Source organism: Serinus canaria, chromosome 5, assembly GCF_022539315.1.
Source record: "Serinus canaria isolate serCan28SL12 chromosome 5, serCan2020, whole genome shotgun sequence".
In the NCBI taxonomy this organism is placed as follows: Eukaryota; Metazoa; Chordata; class Aves; order Passeriformes; family Fringillidae; genus Serinus; species Serinus canaria.
Genome location: NC_066319.1, coordinates 60048738 through 60054737, shown reverse-complemented (window position 1 = coordinate 60054737; position 6000 = coordinate 60048738).

Sequence of the window (6000 nt, the reverse complement as noted above, 5' to 3'; positions counted from 1 at the left end):
GTTTCACCCCAGGGACACTTTTGGCCATGGCTGGATGGTGTTTCACCCCAGGGACACTTTTGGCCATGGCTCTGTGGTGTTTCACCCTAAAAACACCTCTGGCCATGGCTGGGTGGTGTTTCACCCCAGGGACACTTTTGGCCATGGCTGGATGGTGTTTCACCCCACAGACACTTTTGGCCATGGCTCTGTGGTGTTTCACCCCACAGACACTTTTGGCCATGGCTGGGTGGTGTTTCACCCCAGGGACACTTTTGGCCATGGCTGTGTGGTGTTTCACCCCAGGGACACTTTTGGCCATGGCTGGGTGGTGTTTCACCCCAGGGACACTTTTGGCCATGGCTGGGTGGTGTTTCACCCCACAGACACTTTTGGCCATGGGCTGGGTGCTCCAGCTGGGCACGTGGGGACAAGTCCAGGCCTGCAGGAGCTCTGGTGGCTCTGGGATGGAGCTTCCCCCATAACAGGATCTGCTCCTCAGGTTTCCCTCTGCTGGAGAAGCTTTAAGGCCATGGGGAAGGAAAGAGTCGGCTCTGATGGAGCTTTGGATCCAGAGCTTTGTTCTCTGAACCCAGCCCCAGCTCCAGCAGAACTCCTGACCCCGTGGGTGCTGCTCCTTTTAACCCCGGGGAGAGGGGCAGGGAAGGGGCAGGGAGCCACCAGGCAGGTACAGGAGGGGAGGTCTCAAGGGACAAAGGACACCTGGATGGCCCAGTGCCCCCCAGGGGTAGAGGGCATCCTTTGGATCTGCCAATCACTCAATGCTCTTCTGGAATTCCAGGACTGACAGACAGTGCTGGGAGGGGTCAGGGAGGGAAAGGAGAGGTGACTGACACACCTGGCAGGGAATTATCAGGGGAGGGACCCGAGGTTCTGCGGTAAACCCTGAAACCACACAGCAACAATTTGTCCTTGGCCCCCAGCTGGAGCAGGAATTTTGTCTCCCTACCGTGTGGGAAGAGCTCACCATCCCCTAACATCCCCTCAGACCCACACACCGAAGCAGCACAGAACCTGAGAAGAAGAAGAGCTACCCCTGAGGAGTCAGAGCAGCAGGGGCTGGGGGCCAGCAGCGTGCAGGGGATGTTGCGTAAGGAGCCGCATTCCGAGGATGCTCCCCAACTGCAACAGATAAAAATATCCAGGGAGGACGTGGTGCTGTGACTAAAGCACTGCAAAAATAGGAGAGAGTGCGCAAATCCCCTTTTAGCTGCTCCTTCCGAGCCTCCTGCCTCTCCTCCAGCCTGGCACAGCCACGGGGGGGTTGTGTCTCACACCCCCTGGCACGGTGGATGTGTCCCCTGGGTGTCACCCGTGGCCAGGTGGGTGCTTTTCCTGCTGGGATGTTGCTCTGTGCTCTGCAGGGTGGTGGAAGGAGCGAGGTTAAGATGTGGCTTTGCTCAGGTTCAGGATTTGGTTGTAAAAGGTTTTTTAGGAGCTGCTGGGCTTGGGGAGAACTGGATGGGCCATTTCTGCACGTGCTGGTCCCAGTCCCCTGGCTCTGGTGAAAACTTCCCTTCTGAAATGTTCTAATAAAATCCCTTTTTTTTTAATGCCTTTCTGTTTGAAATCCCATCCTCCAGGTCTGCTGCTGTCTGATCTGGCCATGAGACAAATTCTGCCATCCTTGCCTGTAGAATCCCAGAATGGTTTGGGTTGGAAGAGACCTCAAAACTCATCCAGTGGCACCCCTGCCATGGCAGGGACACCTCCCACTGTCCCAGGCTGCTCCAAGCCCTGTCCAGCCTGGCCTTGGACACTGCCAGGGGCCCTCCCCACCCTCCCAGCCAGGAATTTCCAGTTCCCAATCTCCCATCCATCCCTGCCCTCTGGCACTGGGAGCCATTCCCTGGCTCCTGTCCCTCCATCCCTTGTCCCCAGTCCCTCTCCAGCTCTCCTGGAACCCCTCCAGGCCCTGCCAGGGGCTCTGAGCTCTCCCTGGAGCCTTCTCCTCTCCAGGGGAACATTCCCATCTCTCCCAGCCTGGCTCCAGAGCAGAGCAGCTCTGGCCCTCTGATGATTTTTGTGGCCTCTCCTGGAGCCCATCAGATGGGATGAAGAACCCAAACCCCCCAAAACCTTCCCACCACCCACACGTGCTGTGTCACTCCTCATGAACCTGCCCTGCCAGCGTTCCCTGCCAGCTGCCAGCACTGTGTGAAGGCAGTGTCCCCCTGGGAGCACCCTGGAACCAATTCCCTCCTAATTACAGCTCCACACAGAGCAGAACGGAGCAGGGAAGGAAGCAGGAGGGATCTGGGCTGCCCTGTCATTGGGGCTGGGCTCCTGTTCACCCCCCAGATTTGGGGGCTGCTGGGTGTCCCAGGATCTGCAGGACCTGGGAGCTCCCCATGATTTTTGCTTTTGGGAGGAGACTCTGGCACCAGGGTGAGAGTGGGGGAGAGGCAGCTGCCTGGGAAGGGGGAGTTCTGCTCCATCCTGAGAACAGGGATGTGCTCCTGATGCTTCTCCCTCATTTGGGACCAGCACAAACCTGATCCCAAACCAGCCTGAGCACCTGGAATTGCTTTTCTCTCTTTTTGAGCAGAGAACTCCTCAGGGCACTCAGCCACCAGCACATGTGGGCTCCCCATGGGCACAAACCCTCCTGCACAGAGGGCTTTGGGGCAAAGCTGCTCCAAGGCTGCAGCAGGGCCCTGAGGAGCCTCAGAGCTGCTGGAAATGCAGTTCTGGCAGAGCCCCAGTGGCACTCACGTGATGGCTTGGATGCTGCAGCTCCAAACCAGGGAATTCCAGACAGCTGATGGTGGGCAACATGAGGAACCTGGAGAGGAACTTGCCAGGAGGATGGAAAATAACTGGGCATGACCATGATCCCTTTTCTTTTAAATGAGTCTCCTTGAGGAGAATAAGCTGAGAGGGGACAGCACAGCCCCTGCCAGGTCATGGAAGCACAGAACACCCTGAGATATTCTGAGGGAAAATCCTGAGGGACCCACAGGGATCATTGATCAGCTCCTGGCCCTGCATAGACACCCCAAATCCCACCCTGGGCATCCCTGGCAGCTCCTGGAGCTCTGGCAGCCTCGGGGCCGTGCCCATTCCCTGGGGAGCCTGGGCAGTGCCAGCACCCTCTGGGGGAAGAACCTTTCCCTAAAATCCAACCTAAACTTCCCTGGCCCATCCATTCCCTCAGGAGTCAGGGAAAGGTCTGTGCCCTGGTCTGGGGATGACCCACCTTGCCAGGCAGCTCAGCTCTACATGAAAATAAATCCTGAATCCTTTTGTACCCCTCAGGAAATGTCTGTCCCCCCATCCTTCTGCTGACAACAACAAATCCTGCACACATTGTTAATGGCTGATTAAAATTCCCTGGGAGCTGCCACTGCAGGCGGCTAAAATAGAGGCTGTTGAGGATGCTAAGCCAAATAATTTAAGTTATTCATGTCTGTGATAATGTAAACAAACTGTCAGACATCCAGATGCAGGGAGAAATATCCATGGACAGGAACAGAGACAGGGCTGGGCACACATTCATTTACTAATCTGATTGTGTGAATAAATTAAGTGAAAGTGTTACAAATGTATTCCCTGGGCCCGTGTTCTGCTGGATTAAGATGGGATAAATTTGGTATTTTTGGGTCACTGGGCAAACAGAGACGTGGCTCAGTCACCAGTGGAACCCCAGCTGGGTGGACACAGCCCCTTCTTTACAAATCCATGGGGCAAAGTGTGTGGGGTGACATCCTGGTGTCATCTGTGGGGGAATAGAATATGGAAATAGAGTATGGAAAAATAAGGACTTGTGTAGATTTGTCCCTCAGATGCTGCAAAGGCTGGAACTCCTCTGCTCTGGAGCCAGGCTGGGAGAGCTGGGAATGTTCCCCTGGAGAGGAGAAGGCTCCAGGGAGAGCTCAGAGCCCCTGGCAGGGCCTGAAGGGGCTCCAGGAGAGCTGGAGAGGGACTGGGGACAAGGGATGGAGGGACAGGAGCCAGGGAATGGCTCCCAGTGCCAGAGGGCAGGGATGGATGGGAGATTGGGAATTGGGAATTGCTGGCTGGGAGGGTGGGGAGGGCTGGGATGGAATTCCCAGAGCAGCTGTGGCTGCCCCTGGATCCCTGGCAGTGCCCACGTCCAGGCTGGACAGGGCTTGGAGCAGCCTGGGATGGTGGGAGGTGTCCCTGCCACTGGGATGAGCTTTGAGATCCCTTCCAACCCAAACCTGTGATCCTATGTTGGACTGTTTTCCATGGAAAGCACACATCCCAGGTTTCAGGGCAGCAGTTTTGATGTGTCTGCCCACAGCTGGTGGTTCCACACAGACTCTCCCTCTGAGATCCAGGTGAGGCTGCCAGAGCCTGTTCATCCCATCCCTGGGCAGGCTGCTCCAGGGATTCATCCCCTTCCCTTAAAAAAGTGCCTCTCCTTTCTGTGGGAAATGGATTTGTACAGGACTCTCACAGCCTGGCAAAGCTCACACAGCCTTGTACACCTGTGTGCAAACTCTGGGATAAGGTGTGCTGGCTCGGGAAGGCCATGGAGGAGAGATGACGTTGCTGAGAGAGAGAGACTGAACTAGAAACAAGTTTCAACAAGTTCCAAAAGATGGTTTTGCAAAAGGACCAAATATTTCAGAGAATCTGAACTGTGAAAGATGCATTGCCGTAGGACCATGTGGGAAAAAAAAAATGTAGGTGATTGGTGTTAGAAGTAATAGCAGCATTGTGTGGCAAAAATTAATAGTCTGAGAAACATTCATAAGGTATTGTGAGAAGGAAATGGGTTGGCTTCTGATGGAATGGCATTGAGCTTTACATCTCTAGTGTCTCACTATTCATCGAGCCTGATAAGGGAATAAAATCCTTTAAAATGCCTCTCAGTTGCCCCCTCTCTGTAAATGCTGAGAAAACCAACAATTTCCAGCTGGAATTTTTCTCTGGCTGGAGCTCCTTGCCGTCAGGGATCATTATGCATTGTTTTCATTAGATCAAAAAGGGCTCCAGCACTCACCTCTCCCCCCTGGGAATGGCACAGCAAGGCTGCATTGCCTCTGAATTGTTGGATAATGTGGATATTAAACTTCCACTTTTCCCTGGATTTTCAGGCAGATCTCAAAGACACATTTGGATAAGATCAGGGAAATGCTGTTGCATGTGGTTCATATCTCCTGGTGCCTGCTTAAGATCACAAAATTCCAGAGTGGTCTGGGTTGGAAGGGACCTTAAATCCCATCCAGTTCCACCCCTGCCATGACAGGGACACCTTCCACCATCCCAGGCTGCTCCAAGCCCTGTCCAACCTGGCCTTGGGCACTTCCAGGAATGGAGCAGCCACAGCTTCTCTGTGCCAGGACCTCCCCACCCTCCCAGGCAGGAATTCCTTCCCAATATCCCATCTAACCATGCCCTCTGGCAGTGGGAAGCCATTCCCTTTTTCCTGTCATTCCAAGCGCTTGCCAAAAGTTCTTCTCCATCTTCCTTGTAGGCTCCCTTCAGGGACCTGAAGACCATGATTAGGTCACTTTTTAGCCATCTCTTTTCCAGGCTGAACAATCCCAATTCTCCCAGCCTTTCCTTACAGGAGAGCTGCTCCTTCCCTCAGATCAGGATGATGCTGTCACACATGCAGGACAATGTCTTTGATTTATTCCCTGGCTGTTCTTCCCAGCACCTGTGTGTTCCCTCACCTGTATGTGGTTTATCTGTTGGGACAGTCTCCAGAATTCTCCTTCCCAAGCCCTGTCTCCCTGATTTTTGACTCTCCCAAAGGTCTTTGGAGGGGATTTCCCCAGTTTGCTCCACATTGCCTACAGGCTCTGTGCCTTAGGTTGGAAATGCAAGATGTGCCTGGGGCTGTGTGTCCAATGTCCATCTGTCAGAGCTGGGCAGCTCTCTGCTGTTCCTGGGGCAGGTTTCTTTATCCTTCCCACAGCCAACCCTCCCTGCAGGAGATCTCTGCTCTCCATGGCCACTGAGTGTCCCTGCAGGGCTGATCACATTCCACCATCCCATGGGAGATGCTGTGCCCAGGGGAGGAGC